We start from the raw sequence: 15,282 nt of genomic DNA on the forward strand, positions 1-15,282 counted from the left end.
TGCAAGATTTTACATATCTTAGGGCAAGGAATTCAAGGTCATTGCAGCACTCACCTGCCTGGCTCAGTATCAAGCCAAGGAACTGCAGGCACACGAAGTGGTAACAGAAAGAAATCCGGCAGTAACTGGCTGTCTGCGTCATGTCTTCCAACCCAATGGTAAACTAAGGAAAAAATTTTCATTTCGTTACAATCATCATATATGTGTATATATATATATATATATATATATATATATATATATATATATATATATATATATATATATATATATATATATATATATATATATATATATATATATATATATATATATATATATATATATATATATATATATATATATATATATATTGAAAGAGAGAGAGAGAGAGAGAGAGAGAGAGAGAGAGAGAGAGAGAGAGATTTTACAATGCCTAAAGAAAATGTATGACCACCGGGTTGTTTATTATTGTGTTATTCAAACTTGATTTCATTTATTTATTCATTTTTATCACGACCCAATTTCACTTTGTATAGTACTTCCTTCATGACCCAGAGCGTCTATTCTATTGTACCTTTATACCTCTAGTATTGAAATTGATTCATACAGAAGTTACACACACACACACACACACACACACACACACACACACACACACACACACACACACACACACACACACACACACACTCAGCCAACTTAATTTGATGCATTATTCATATATCTGTTTGTGATGTAGTGACCTCCTGAATAAGAGATTGCGACCTAGTTTTGAGTCCTGACCTGTACTTTGAGGATCCCTGGCTTCAAGAGTGGAGAAGAAAAGCCTGTATCAATATCACTAGGGATCCCAGACCATAGCAAATGGAGTTCCCACACAGATAAAATTGTGGCCATTAAACTTTAAAAAAAATTTCCTCTACTGCTTCAGATGACAGTGTGTTGATTTTTCTACATGAAGGGATCCTGGTCTAACGACACATAGCAGGAGAAGAAAGAAAAGGAAAAAAAAAAGGAGGTGGCAGTCCATTTGAGCCAAAAACTTTGTCCATAATAAGAGAATTGTCTTCAAAACCATGAGACCTGAAAGCGAACTGTAGCATCTTATTTTGTCAATTTAAGCGTACTTTAAAGTACACGGACAATCATATCTTCGTGATCCATGGTGATATATCATGGCTTAAATAATGAAAAATAGTCGTGTATCACGAGTGTCCCACCACATTACTTTATCATGTTACATAAATGAGATAAGATCCTGTTCATTCTTCTCCCTAGAAATGTTGTCTGTGTCTCACGAGCGTCCATGTCTTGAACTAAAGTGTGAAAAGCTCCACATAACCAGTCCTGCTCACTTGTATCACTCACAATTAAACATGTAGCTATTAACTCTGGAACGTAGCGTGACAGATTGCCACCGGACCGAAGTTATGATGAAGTGAATGAAGTGCCGCCTGCCCAGCCCGGCCTGACTGTTATACTATATCTGCATATTCAGAATTATGAGGCTGATCATAATAAAACGCATCAGATGTAAGATATCATAACTCTCAATTTCATGTTATGCATATATCTCTTCACTTCTGAGTGAAGTTGATGAGTAACTTACAAAATAAGGAGGGGTGTCTCGCATATGGTCTCAGCGAGAGCGGACACGTACTATACCATGTCCCAAAATTTAATTTTTGTAAAATGCTGCATTGAACAGTGTCGTGTCTCGATTTCATAAGTGATAAATAACAAGCTGCGAACGTTGTCTGTCAACGTCTTGCTTAAAAAGAAAACAAATATTTTGGCATTTCTGTGAATGTTTTTTGTTTTTGTTTTTAAACATATCACGACATAGTACAACTCTCAGTTATCTGCAAAACTAGACCACAACAATTTTCCTGTAATCAATAAACACAAAATACGTCAGTATTCAGGAATTTTCATATATTAAATGCTATCTCAGTGAGGCAAAACACGTGTCGTTAGACTCAGAATTAAATATTTCATCGATTGACTTGTGTAGCAGAACGTCGACGAAAGTTTTGTGTTACAGCAAGTTAGAGTTGGCAATTGTCTGGCGAGAAGCTAAGTTCCTGGTGGCCGTTCTGGGCAGCGCATGTAGCGATGCTCGTCCATTGCCTATAAAAGTGTCTTGCTTGTGCAAAGTTTTAAATTACGACTTGGAGAATGTTGAAGCCCTGCCATGTGTTACCAAACTCGGCCGTAGAATATAAAATGGTCAGACAAACAAAGGCACATGTGCACATCAATATTTCAGCGACTAATTTCCCTTGTGCTGTCATGACACGCTGGTGACGCGTTATCTTCATAGAAAGAAATGAATGTTGTTTCATTCAATCCAGACCCTACAACAAAATGAGACACAGACCTTCACAAATTGCTGCTGCTATCAACACAACTTGTTTCCCTCTCCGTACTTGTTTTTAATGTTTTGTGTTATTCTATTATCTATTTACTTATTTCATTCATGGTTACAAATTTCTCATATTTCTGTAAGGATTAGTGAAATATTCATATATTAGCTTATTAGAACAAGCAAATAGCATTCCGTATTGAATAAGAGTAGCAGTAGTTGTAATAGCAGAAACAGTAGTAATAGTAGTGGTAAGAAGTGGTACTTATAGTCGAAGTAGTAATAGTAGTAGTAGTTTTTTGCATAAGAAATTAAGTCTTCTACTGGAATAAGTTTTGGATGATATGCTCAGGAGTTGAAACTAGAATCCTTCTGTAAGCTTGACTTCTGAAAGGGGTTGCCGTGGTAATGTGGGACTGCACGAGCTTTAGGGTTAAGGGATTTTCAGTTGCTTGGGTTTGAATCCTGGACACGGTCCGAGGGTAGGAAGGGCATTCAGTCTGGGTAACTGTTCCCAAATGCCAAATCAAAGCCTTTCATTAGGAGAGACTGTCCAAAATTCTGATAGACTGGGTCATTAGGGAAAGTGGACAAAGTTCCCTCTGAAAAGACAAAATCGTCAACATTCTTCCAATTTTGATCACAGAACACCGATCTTAATTTCACTGAGATGTTTATGAGCACAGCCACGTATGAATAAGAGAGCACAGTAATGTACAAATATCATATCGTTAAAACTTTTTATCAGGTCAGAGTTCATTATGCATTGCTCCCCTCCTCCTGTGCCTTCGATGCACCAGACTTTATTCTTTCTGTCACCCCTGTTCTGTCCACCTCTCTAACACAAAAGTACTCTCAATCATTCATTCCTTTCTCTGGAAAACTCTGGAACTCCTGCTTCTTTCTGTATTTCCATCTACCTGTGACATGAACTTATGTAAGAGGGAGGTTTCCCATTTTTTTGGTTAACTCTCCTGACCTGTTCGGGGTCGGACATTTTTATTTATTTTTTTGTGTTTGTTTCCCTTGGCCAGTTTTTCCCTCTTACATAAAGAAGTAAATAGATAGATAAAAAAGCAAGAGGAAGCAGACCACCAGGCAGCAAGCTTGTGTGCTATGAGCTCATAAGACATTGTGTATATGAATAATTATAATTGCTGATCCTATCAACACTTCTTTCGTTCTCCGTACCTTTGTTTATGTTTTGTGTTATTCTATTATCTATTTACTTGTTTCATTCATAGTTATAAGTTTCTCATATTTCTATAAGGATTAATGAAATACTCATATATTAGCTTGTTATGACAAGCAAACAGCATTCCTTTTAAACATCAGTAGCAATACTTGTAATAGTAATATGATAGTAGTGGTACGATGTAGTACTTATAGTAGAAGTAGTAGTAGTGGTTGTTGTTGTTTTTGTGCATAAGAAGCCTTCCATTGGAATAAAATTTGGATGATGCTCAGGAGTTGAAACTAGAATCTTTATGTAATTTCATTAGCTTGACTTCTGACTGACTGTCTTCAGCCTCTTTCTCACCGCTGACATGTTGCATCTCTTTCCATATTTTATCGCTATTGTCATGATATCTGCTCTAATGATCTTGCTAACTGCATGCCTCCCCTCCTATTGAGGCCTCGCTGCACAAGGCTTTCTTCTTCCTCTCATCCCTATTCTGTCCAACTCTCTAACCAATGTTCTCAATCATTCATACCTTTCTGTGGTAAATTCTGGAACTCCCTCCCTGCTTCTGTATGTCCATCTTCTTACGACTTGACTTCTTTTAAGAGGGAGGTTTCAAGACATTTGTCCCTGTCTTCTGGCTAATTTTTTTTTTTAATATTTTAGGGAACTTGCAGTTTAAGTGAGCCTTTTTTTTAATATTTTCTTACCCTTGGCAAGTTTCCCTTTTGCATAAGAAAAAGGGGAGGTTGCCGTGGTAATGTGGGACTGAACGCGCTTTGGGGTCGAGGGATTTTCAGTTGGTTTGAATCTTGGTCACGATCCGAGGGCAAGAAGGGCATCACTCTGGATAACTGTTCCCAAATGCCAAATCAAAGCCTTTCATTAGCAGACACCGTCCAAACTGAGAGACTGGGTCATTAGGGAAAGTGGACGTAAAACTGGAAAAAAGGAAAAAATATTTGATAAGTTGTCGACCATATTGATTGATATTGCTTTTATTCACAAAATCGACGCTTCTTAGAATGTGACACTGATCAACTGACATATTGACCAACAGACATAACTGTAATATTCTTCCGAGAAATATGTGTGTGCGAGGGTGCATGCGTGTGTATGTCCGCCTGTGTGTGCCTGCGTGTGTGGGTGACTGCGCGCGCATGTAAGCGAGCTGGAACTGTCAGAGATCAGGAAAAATTGACAATAATTGGAATTTATTCCATATGGGATCAATATTAATCTTATCCAATTGCATTTAGTTGATTTTAGTATTTTCTATTCAGTTTTCAATTTCTATCTACTTATTGATTCATCAAAGACAAAGTTCTCCCTGAAAAGACAAAATTACCAACATTCTTGCAATTTTCATAACATAACACCGATCTTAATTTCATTGAGATGTTTGTGACTACAGTCACGTATATGGATAAGAGAGCACAGTGATATATAAATGCCATATCGTCGAAATTTTTTGTCAGGTCAGAGGTCATTTTGCATGCCTCCACTTCTCTCGTGGCCTCGTTGCGCCAAACTTTCTACTTTCTGTCACCCCTATTCTGTCCACCTCTCTATCACAAGAATACTTTCAATAGTCCATCATTTTCTCTGGTAAACTCTGGAACTCCCTGCCTGTTTCTGTATTTCCATCTACCTGTGACATGAACTCATCTCAGAGAGAGGTTTCCCATTCTTTTGGTTAGCTCTCTTGTCCCTGTTCGAGGTCGGCATATCAGTGGGACTTTTTTTTTTCTTATTCTTGTTGCCATTGGCCAATTTTCCCTCGTACATAATGAAGTAGATAAATAGATAAAACAGCGAGAGCTAGGAAGCAGTCCACCAAGCAGCAAGTTTGTGTGCTATGCGTCCATAAGACTTTACGCATATAAGTAATTACTCAAATAACACACGCTCACACACTCTCTCACACACACACACACACACACACACTCTCTCTCTCTCTCTCTCTCTCTCTCTCTCTCTCTCTCTCTCTCTCTCTCTCTCTCTCTCTCTCTCTCTCTCTCTCTCTCTCTCTCTCTCTCTCTCTCTCTGATAGCACACCACTTACAGGGATCATTTGATATCATCACATAAGTTGTTAATCTCATTACGTCAACCTTTATTACAGACATGTGTCTTCTGTCACACATGTTTTATTGTAATTAATCTATTGTCCCATTGATTAACTTGTCTTAAATAATAAAGGGTGAATGTGAACTACTACCATAACGACTGTGTGTGTGTGTGTGTGTGTGTGTGTGTGTGTGTGTGTGTAAGCGAGTTGGTTATTTGAACGCTTAATAGAATCGAAATCAGCCCATGGTTGTTTCTTTCTTCATTAATAACGTAGTGTACAAACCACCATAAAGACTCTAGAGGGGCAGCAGTGTTGACTCATTTAGTATTCACACCACCCACCGCACCTAACCTAACCCACCCACCGGCCCCTCCACACATGCTGACATCAGTGTAGTATAATGAAAACTGGCATGAATTGGCTTTGCTTTGCGTCCACTTTGTTAATTAAATCGATAATGTCAGTCATATGCTGGCATCGTGAGGGAAGTGATGTGTTCATCCTTGGGACATGGGACCGTATTGTGAACCACTTCTGCACCGCACCTCGGCTACTTTCAAGACTGTGGTTGAAGCTACACTGGTTTTTAATTAGTTTATTTTTTTTATAGTTTTAATGATAGATTAACAATATTTCTATCTTACTAACGGGAAAATACTATCCAGACACGTAAAAACATTTCTGCACCACATCTCCGCTACTTTCAAGACTTGTTGAAGCTACACTGGTTTTTAATTAGTTTTTTTCTTTCTTGCAGTTATATTGATATAATAACAATATTTCCATCTCATTAATGGGAAAAACACATCTTTGTGGCCTTTGGAAATAGTCGTGGTGAAAGAGCAGAGCGTTTCTGAGTACTTGCTAATAAAAGTCGCTTCTCTAATGTGTGGAACCTCTAAAAAGCTTTGGCAGGAGGGCTTGAAGAGAAACGCAGATTATGCCCTGATAGCCAACATTCGAAGCCAAAATTGATAGTGCGGTTCGAGAAAATAAGAAGAAAAAGAAGAAAGAAGAAGAAGAAGAAGAAGAAGAAGAAGAAGAAGAAGGAAAAGGAAGAAGAAAAAAAAGAAAAAAGAAGAAAAAGAAAAATGTCGAATGAGAAGAGGAAAAAGAAAAAAAGATGGGACTGCAGCTAAAATCTGACTAAATGAAAATCGTGCCACCACAATATCGTACACATTGAGATGGATTTTATAGAAGAAAGAGCCGTTTTTTGGACAAGAGTTCGAATAACGAAAAATCATAAACAACAGTAATCAAATAAAACCATTGAAGTAAGTCAAAGTCATTATCTTACTGGAACTCTCACTGGTACAATCTATGCAAGGTAGTCTTCTCTGTCCGGAGGAAAGAGACCATTCTCCCAGCACCGAAGAGAGACCAGGATCAACATACGAACATAAGAAAATTAAAAGAAATGGCATGCCGGAAGCCATCAGGCCAATACGTGGTAAACCTTATAATTGTACAATCGGCTCCCTACTAGATGAAGCAGCCATCTTACCTTATTTTCTGTCAACTCAAGGAATTTTAGAAGGTATAATATATATATATATATATATATATATATATATATATATATATATATATATATATATATATATATATATATATATATATATATATATATATATATATATATATATATATATATATATATATATATATATATATATATATATATATATATATATATATATATATATATATATATATATATATATATATATATATATATATATATATATATATATATATATATATATATATATATATATATATATATATATATATATATATATATATATATATATATATATATATATATATATATATATATATATAGGCCAGAAGTGATGTGTAAACTAAGCTACGCGGCTTTTCCAAACCCAACTTTATGTTGACCTCTTGCTTCCTCTTTGTTTTACGTTTCTCATATCCCTCTGCCTATCTCCTCTATCTCCCCCTCCATCTATCTCCCCGCCTCTCTCTCTCTCTCTCTCTCTCTCTCTCTCTCTCTCTCTCTCTCTCTCTCTCTCTCTCTCTCTGACCAGTGGGTTCCCAATCTGTGGTACGCGTGCCACTATAGTAGTGTGCGGAGGCCTTCGAGGTGGTACATGGACACTTTTGGATTCAAATGCAATTTTTAGTTAGATTAAATTAATTGATTTCTTAGAAAAATTATAATTGCCTTAAACAAGATAGTCTGGCATCGATCATCTGGTGGAGAATAAACAGATGTATCCCTCGCATTAAATTGAGTTGTGTTCCTTGTTGTTAGTTCATTTGTGTTCTACTTGTGAATAAATTGATACTTGCTGAATTGAGTTTTTCTGGAACCAAGTGGTACGCGAGGACTGTACGGAACCTCCTAGTGGTACTTCCTCAGGAAAAGTTTGGAAACACTGTAATCGACTATCCTGAAATAAACATTGATCATAGCATTTATGTGGTTAAAGTCATGCAGTTGTCCGTATTTGCTTGAATAGTGAATAAAAATAAGTAGTGTGTGTGTGTGTGTGTGTGTGTGTGTGTGTGTGTGTGTGTGTGTGTGTGTGTGTGTGTGTGTGTGTGTGTGTGTGCGTGTGTGTGTGCGTGTTGTTCCATATTAAAAAGACTGAAGGGACATAAGATAACAATCAGCCAATCACTCTTTGCCAGCAAAGAGCTATACTCGCACCCACAACTTGTATGGCGTGTGTGTGCCTAATAATTCCTATAGTGTACTTAAACATATCAAATCATAATAATACCTTGGAAATCAAGGGGCGTCCAGAGGTGCAAGGTGTGGGGAGGCGGGCCGGCACACCATGGACGCGAGACGCCAATGGTACGGACTATAGGAAGATCCGTGCGCTATCCTCAAGGTAGCAGGATAAACAGTACTTGCTGCGCTGACTGATATCGATCGCTGAGAATTCCAACACATGCGTGCGCTATTTTAATCAAGTGAACAGTTGGCGTTATATTCTGTCCATGTGTGTGTGTGTGTGTGTGTGTGTGTGTGTGTGTGTGTGTGTGTGTGTGTGTGTGTGTGTGTCTACCCATTTATACGCACAGTCAACACCCTACTTGATAAAATGATGAAACAATTTTCTTACCTATTTTTTTCTAATAAAAAGTAAAATCTGTTATCTTTTTTTATGGAAGCCTCTGACGTGTATCACAGACCTGTCTTCTTTTTTTCACACTCCATACCTCCTTCCCCGTCACTCTTTCCCCTTTCTTTCTCTCTCTCTCTCTCTCTCTCTCTCTCTCTCTCTCTCTCTCTCTCTCTCTCTCTCTCTCTCTCTCTCTCTCTCTCTCTCTCTCACACACACACACACACACACACACACACACACACACACACCTACACATGTAGGACAGTAACACACACACACACACACCCATCAATCATGAGGGGCATACTCCGGAGGGCGCGTCGGCTCGCCTACCCTATGGCCCCACTCAAGGCGGTCACGCCTCGGGAATCCCCATGCAGACTCCCTTCCCTTTCACAGTAATTCCTAGCAAGAGGCATGACTTGCCGCAGCCATGAATTCTGTGGATGTACCCTTGGCCTCCTCCATGCTGGATTATCTCTTTCGGAGACAACCCGATATGCAGAATCGGCTTCTGGGTATAGCGTGCCATGCACATGTCCATATAGTCGCAGTTGGCGTTGACGGACTATGCTGGCAATTGGCCTCGAATCAGTCTCATGGAGCAATCGTTGATTTGACACAAAGTCATACCAGCGGTACCTCATGATCCTGCGAAGGCATCTAGTACCAAAGACGTCAATTCGCCTCTACAGATCGGTGTTCAGCGTCCACGTCTCACAACCGTAGAGTAAGACAGGGATCACCAGCTATTTGAAGATCCGAATCTTTGTCCGTCTGCACAGGTATCGACAACGCCAAATACTCACGTTGAGCGAGGCCATAACACCGTGAGCCAGGCCAGTCCGCCGTACAACTTCCTGGCTGGACCTACCGTCGTTACGCACTACACTACCAAGATATGTGAAGTTTTCCAAGATCTCGATGTCCTCGCTACATGCATGGACGGACAGTAAAGATTGTGGGAGTGTTGCGTAAACACCACAGCACACGACACCACCACCACCACTAACACCACCACGACCACACCACACCACCACCACCACACCACACCACACCACACTTCACCTCACCCTACCTCACCTCACTTCATTATGGTCTCCTCGGTACCTTGATCAATCCCGCCCTGCCCAGTCCCGTCTACAAAAACAATTTTCCATCTCATTTGACATATTTTTCGGGTTTTCCATGTGTTTCTAAGCGTTTTCAGACTGATTGTAGGAGGAGGAAGTGGAGGGGAGAGGAGAAGTGTGAGGTGGAGGAAGGAGAGGAAGAAGAGGAGGAGGAGTTGCCGAAGAGAGGTGCCAAAATAACACCGGGACGCCAAAGTAGTAGACTGTTTTTTTTTCTTTTATCAATTGAGTTGGCATTGTTTTGATATTTTGTTTACTATTAGCAAGATATAACAAGTATTGATATATGGTAATGGTGAAGTTTTTCTTATTAGCCCGTCTAAGATTGTTTTGATACTTGATTTAAGACTTGAAAAATATAAGAAATATACTCCGAGTAATACTATCCAATAAAATCTAGTCTAACAGTTTGCATTCTTTAATTTGAAATAAATCTCTTGCGTAATTTGAAAAAGTGTTTTCTTTATACGACGAGAAATGTGTTTTCTTTATTTTTCTTTAAAGTATTTTCATTATTCAGAATATGTAATATAATCTAGTCTGGCCATGTTTTTCTGTTCGACATTGTAATGTTTTTGTGATGCTGTTGCTGAAAATTAGGCAATTTCATGGGTTTCATTTTATCATCAACTGGTATTCATCGAACTATATGGTCCAGCCTAGGCATCTTTCTTTTCCCGATTTTCAGAATGATATACCAACGTATTGTAAATAACGGCTACAGACGAAAATCCTTCCTGTCTCTTTCCTGGGTAGTGCAATATTAATTGGCTAAAATTCTTTGTGTTTCCAGACTCAGAGTGAAGGAAAAGTAGAATCAGGTACGAAAACATGCAAAACGTCTGAAATAATGCGATGGTTATATTCCCGTTGAGAGCACCCACTATGATGTCATCAACTCTATTGCAAACACAGATGACTGTTTTCTTTCATTATAGACTTGAATTTTCACGGCATTTTGGGAATATGCAGATATTTTTCCAGAATTAAATTACTTCATTGTAGCAATATAGGGAAGGAAGGGAGAATGGAAGTGCGTGAAGGAATTTGGTAGTAGTAGTAGTAGTAGTAGTAGTAGTAGTAGTAGTAGTAGTAGTAGTAGTAGTAGAAGTAGTAGTTGTTGTTGTTGTTCTTGTTGTTGTTGTCATCGTTGTTGCAACAGCATTATTGTTATCATCAAGTGTGTGTGTGTGTGTGTGTGTGTGTGTGTGTGTGTGTGTGTGTGTGTGTGTGTGTGTGTGTGTGTGTGTCTATCTCTTCTGTTGCAGCCCCGTGTGAGATTGCCGACCTGGAGAAAATATTTTCCTGTATACAGAGAGAGAGAGAGAGAGAGAGAGAGAGAGAGAGAGAGAGAGAGAAAATCACTACCTTATATCTTGTTAGCCATATCCTCATAACTAGACAGAAGATTTAGCAGTGAGATAACAATCTGTGAACTTCGCTATAGTGATGGTGGCAATTATTAGCTTAATGAATGACACCTACGGACAAGACTCGCTAACTGGCTATTCCTCCAAGCTCTGAAATAATGAATAGATGAACTATGCATCGGCGATCGAATCATAAGAGAAGAGGAAAAGTGCATGGAAGGTTGATGGTGTATAAGAAATTTCCTGTTAGTAGTATCTCTGGTATACAAAGTTTCCTGCTGAAATTATCTATGGTGTACAGAATTTCCTGCTGGTATTGCCTCTATATAGTGTACAAAGTGTCCTGCCGGTAATTTTATAGTGGTAACTTTTTCGCTGGTGTTGTCTCTGGTGTATGATGTTTCGTGCTTGTGTTATCTCTGATGTACGAAATTCCTGCTGGTTTTCTATTATCCCATTCCTGTCAAGTCTTTCGTGTTTTGCGTGTCTTACGTCATTTCTGTCATATTCAAGTCTTACGTTTTTCTCCGCATGCGATGTTTTTTTTTTTTTTTTTTCCTTTTTTTCTAATGTGTTTGTTTTAAACAATGAAAAAAATCCCCTTTTCATGTGTTATGTATATGACACCTCTCCCAACACATCGGCATGTTCTTCCTTCAGTCCCTTGGCAGTGATGAAAGGGTCTTTTTTTCACTTCACGCTCCAACAGTTAGTCAGTCCTTGGTTGTATCTTCTTCATTTCTGTTCCTTTCTTCCTCTCCGGTGCGGCAGCTTTCTTGATGCGACAAATTGCAGCCTCTGATCTTCTTAATTTTCTTCAAATGTTTCAGTTGCATAATCCTTCAACCACCAAAGCCATAAGTATACTGATGGTCTTTGTTGTACTGTTGTCTTGTCTCTGTAGACACTGTAAACACATCACACAGTATGAGCACCACATAATGAAAAACAGTACTGTTTACAAAAACTTTGTAAACAATGCTGTTTTTCATTAGTTCATACTGTCATGTGTTCACATTTTTTCATTCTGCATTTGTTGTGAAACAAATGAATACTGAATGACAAAAAATATGGTTTTCTTATGATTTAATTATCGTATTATATACAAACTTATGGTCTCTAACGCAAAATCTTACGGCAAGACACCACAATAGCTTGACAAGTATGTTATCCTTGTGGTGAACGAAGTTTTTAAGTGTTTTGTTTGAAAACTACCTCTTTCTATTGTCATCTTGCTGCCACAAGTTTCTTCTTTTCTTATCATTATTTCATTTATCTCTACCATATCTCACGGCAATTCATTATGGCCATTTTCTTTTGTTTTATTCATTTACTTTTTTTCTACCAGAAGAGTAAACATTCTGTCAATACATTTTTTTTTTAACCATTCTAGCTATAGTTTTTTTTTTTCCGTGGAGTTCCGTTTCTCCATTCCCACATTCCATACCTTTCCCTTTGCCTCGCTACTCAGTAATTCACAAGGCCCCATTCTATCATCTGAATCATAGCGTTTGTAAGAAATTACTCTTGAAAAATATGACCATGTTTAGTATCGCCTAGGAATCAATATGTACTCCAAGGACAGTTTACACAATATAATGAAGACCGTAATTGAAAGGCCTCATCTTCTCACTGTGAAGGCAGCAAGTACTATATCTAAGCAAGCGTAACACCAATTACTTCAAAGGCTAGATTACATTAATTCCCTGTGACAGATCGGGTGCCTGAAAGAAAAAAAAACGGAAAGGTGATAGAAATAAATAACAATGATAAAAAGAAGAAGAAGAAGAAGAAGAAGAAGAGTATCGAAGATGATGATGATGAGGAAGAAGAAGAAGAAGAAGAAGAAGAAGAGTATCGAAGATGATGATGATGAAGAAGAAGAAGAAGAAGAAGAAGAAGAAGAAGAAGAAGAAGAAGAAGAAGAAGAAGAAGAAGAAGAAGAAGAAGAAGAGTATCGAAGAAGAAGAAGAAGAAGAAGAAGAAGAAGAAGAAGAAGAAGAAGAAGAAGAAGAAGAAGAAGAAGAAGAAGAAGAAGAAGAAGAAGAAGAAAAATGAAGAAGAAGAAATTTATATGCCTCCTTTGATTAAACATTTCTGAGAAGGTTAGCCTTGGATAAAGACAAACATGTTTGAATATTGAGGTAGATCAGAGTATTTATGGATATACGTATGATTTCTATGCAATAACTATGTATATACGGTCGCTCTTGTTTGCTACATCGTTATTCATATTCAACGCTCTCTTCACCCACATCACTCACTTCACGGCTTCACGCTCACACCTCACAGCATTAGTCTCTATTCTCTCCGTATACCCAAACAATATTAGCATATTGATCTACCCATGGTACAATAACTTTTTAATAGGTAGACGCACGAGAACATTATTGGAACCACCAGCTGACTCAGTGACGTCATCCGGTCGTGTAAACAACTCCATATCTTCGAGTGAGTCCACACGTGTGGCAGAATTTGATATTGGATTGTATGTTTCATGTGCCTTAATATTGATTTCTTATTGTTAGTATGGGCAAAGCTAGACCTTGTGCAGTGTATGGATGCACGCCAAGAACAAGACCATCGCAAGACAGTGGCTCCAAAAATGCTATCGTGCTGACACAGTAAACGTAAATAATGCCGTGATTTGTGAGCAACATTTTAGTTCCGCCCAAATTAAGCGCAATTTGAAATATGAGTTATTAGGTTCCTCAGTTCCAAGGAGTTGGAGGCATCTAAAAACTGAGGCAGTCCCTGATCAAAATCTGCCATTTCGTGGACACGATAATGGAAGTGGCCTTTCTGCAGAAAATACAGGTAAGGAAACTTAGATTTACTGGCTAAATCTGATCAGTTTCAACACTCCAAATTAGAAATTGTATAATCTGCTTATGCTTAATGAACGAAATTAGTTCTACTAGTAGCCTAGACCTAGTCCATAATTTACAAGCTATGCCAGCCTTACAGGCTACTGACTGTACCATGGTACAATAACTTTTGATGTCTCTCGTTATTGTACCATGGGTTTACACTCAAGAATAAAGTACCTATATGAAGTGTGAATAGTTTAGGGCCGATGCAAGCTAAAGGAATGGATTGCCACGTTTAAATAGCGGTATGCACTCACGGTCCATTCATATTACATGCATTTCAATGGCTTACGGTCCCCACTGAAATGCATTTAGTATGTGACAGCACCGTAAACAGAGCGTGACCGTCCCTGTATAGTGTGGATCGCCTTTAGACTCATACGTGCATTAGCCTTTAGCCTCTTGTAGTTTTATATGTAGAGAGAACAGTGAGGTGCTGAGGAAGACGACGAAGGTACATGAAGGCGAAGAGGATCAGAGGAAATCAATGTGCATTATGCAATTATGCATAATGTATATGGCTTGAAAAATCCACTAACAATGTTTTTGAGCCACATCTACTAGGCTATCTGACATGTCTTTATCCGTACAATATCTTGTCTATCGCTATGAAATATCAACATTCAATCACTAATGTGTATCAAATTTAATTTTCAACTGCATAACTAATGGATCATGAAAAGAAAAAAGTTTTATATTAATTATTCATGATTTATTGAGTAGCAGACTATCGCGATCAGAGCTGGCTAGGCGAGTGGATGACGTCACAGAAACAGCGTTTCAGAAGACTTACCAGTAGGGCTGACTTTTTTTTTTTTTTTTTTTTTTTTTTTACGGTAAGGCCTATAGCGCCTGTAGGCACACTTGAAGAGTGTATGGGAAGCGCTGTTCAGCTTCCGCCCATTATTGGCGCAGGCAATTTTATTTATAGTGGTACCCATATTAGGGCCCATATCACCGCCCAAGCTCATCTTGAGTGTAACCACCTAGAACCTGGGTATCATGGTGACATGTAGGTAACTTTAAACCTCTCGACAAATGACGAAGTGTTTTAAGGTTGTACGTGGTGGGATTCGAACCTACGCATAGACGTCTGCCCGATCCCACGCTCACCACCTTATCCACTCTCGTGCGTCTACCTGTCTCTCGTTATTGTACCATGGATCTACCCGTCCAGCAAACTCTCTCAAAACAGCAG

The 15,282-nt window shown here is 38.5% G+C and overlaps 1 protein-coding gene across 1 annotated transcript in view; it reads left to right on the top strand.

Moving 5' to 3' along the window:
* The window catches only part of LOC123504545 (ATP-dependent DNA/RNA helicase DHX36-like), a 48,502-nt gene that overhangs the window by 9,164 nt on the left and 24,056 nt on the right, over positions 1-15,282 (top strand).

This window comes from Portunus trituberculatus, chromosome 16, assembly GCF_017591435.1.
Source record: "Portunus trituberculatus isolate SZX2019 chromosome 16, ASM1759143v1, whole genome shotgun sequence".
NCBI lineage: Eukaryota > Metazoa > Arthropoda > Malacostraca > Decapoda > Portunidae > Portunus > Portunus trituberculatus.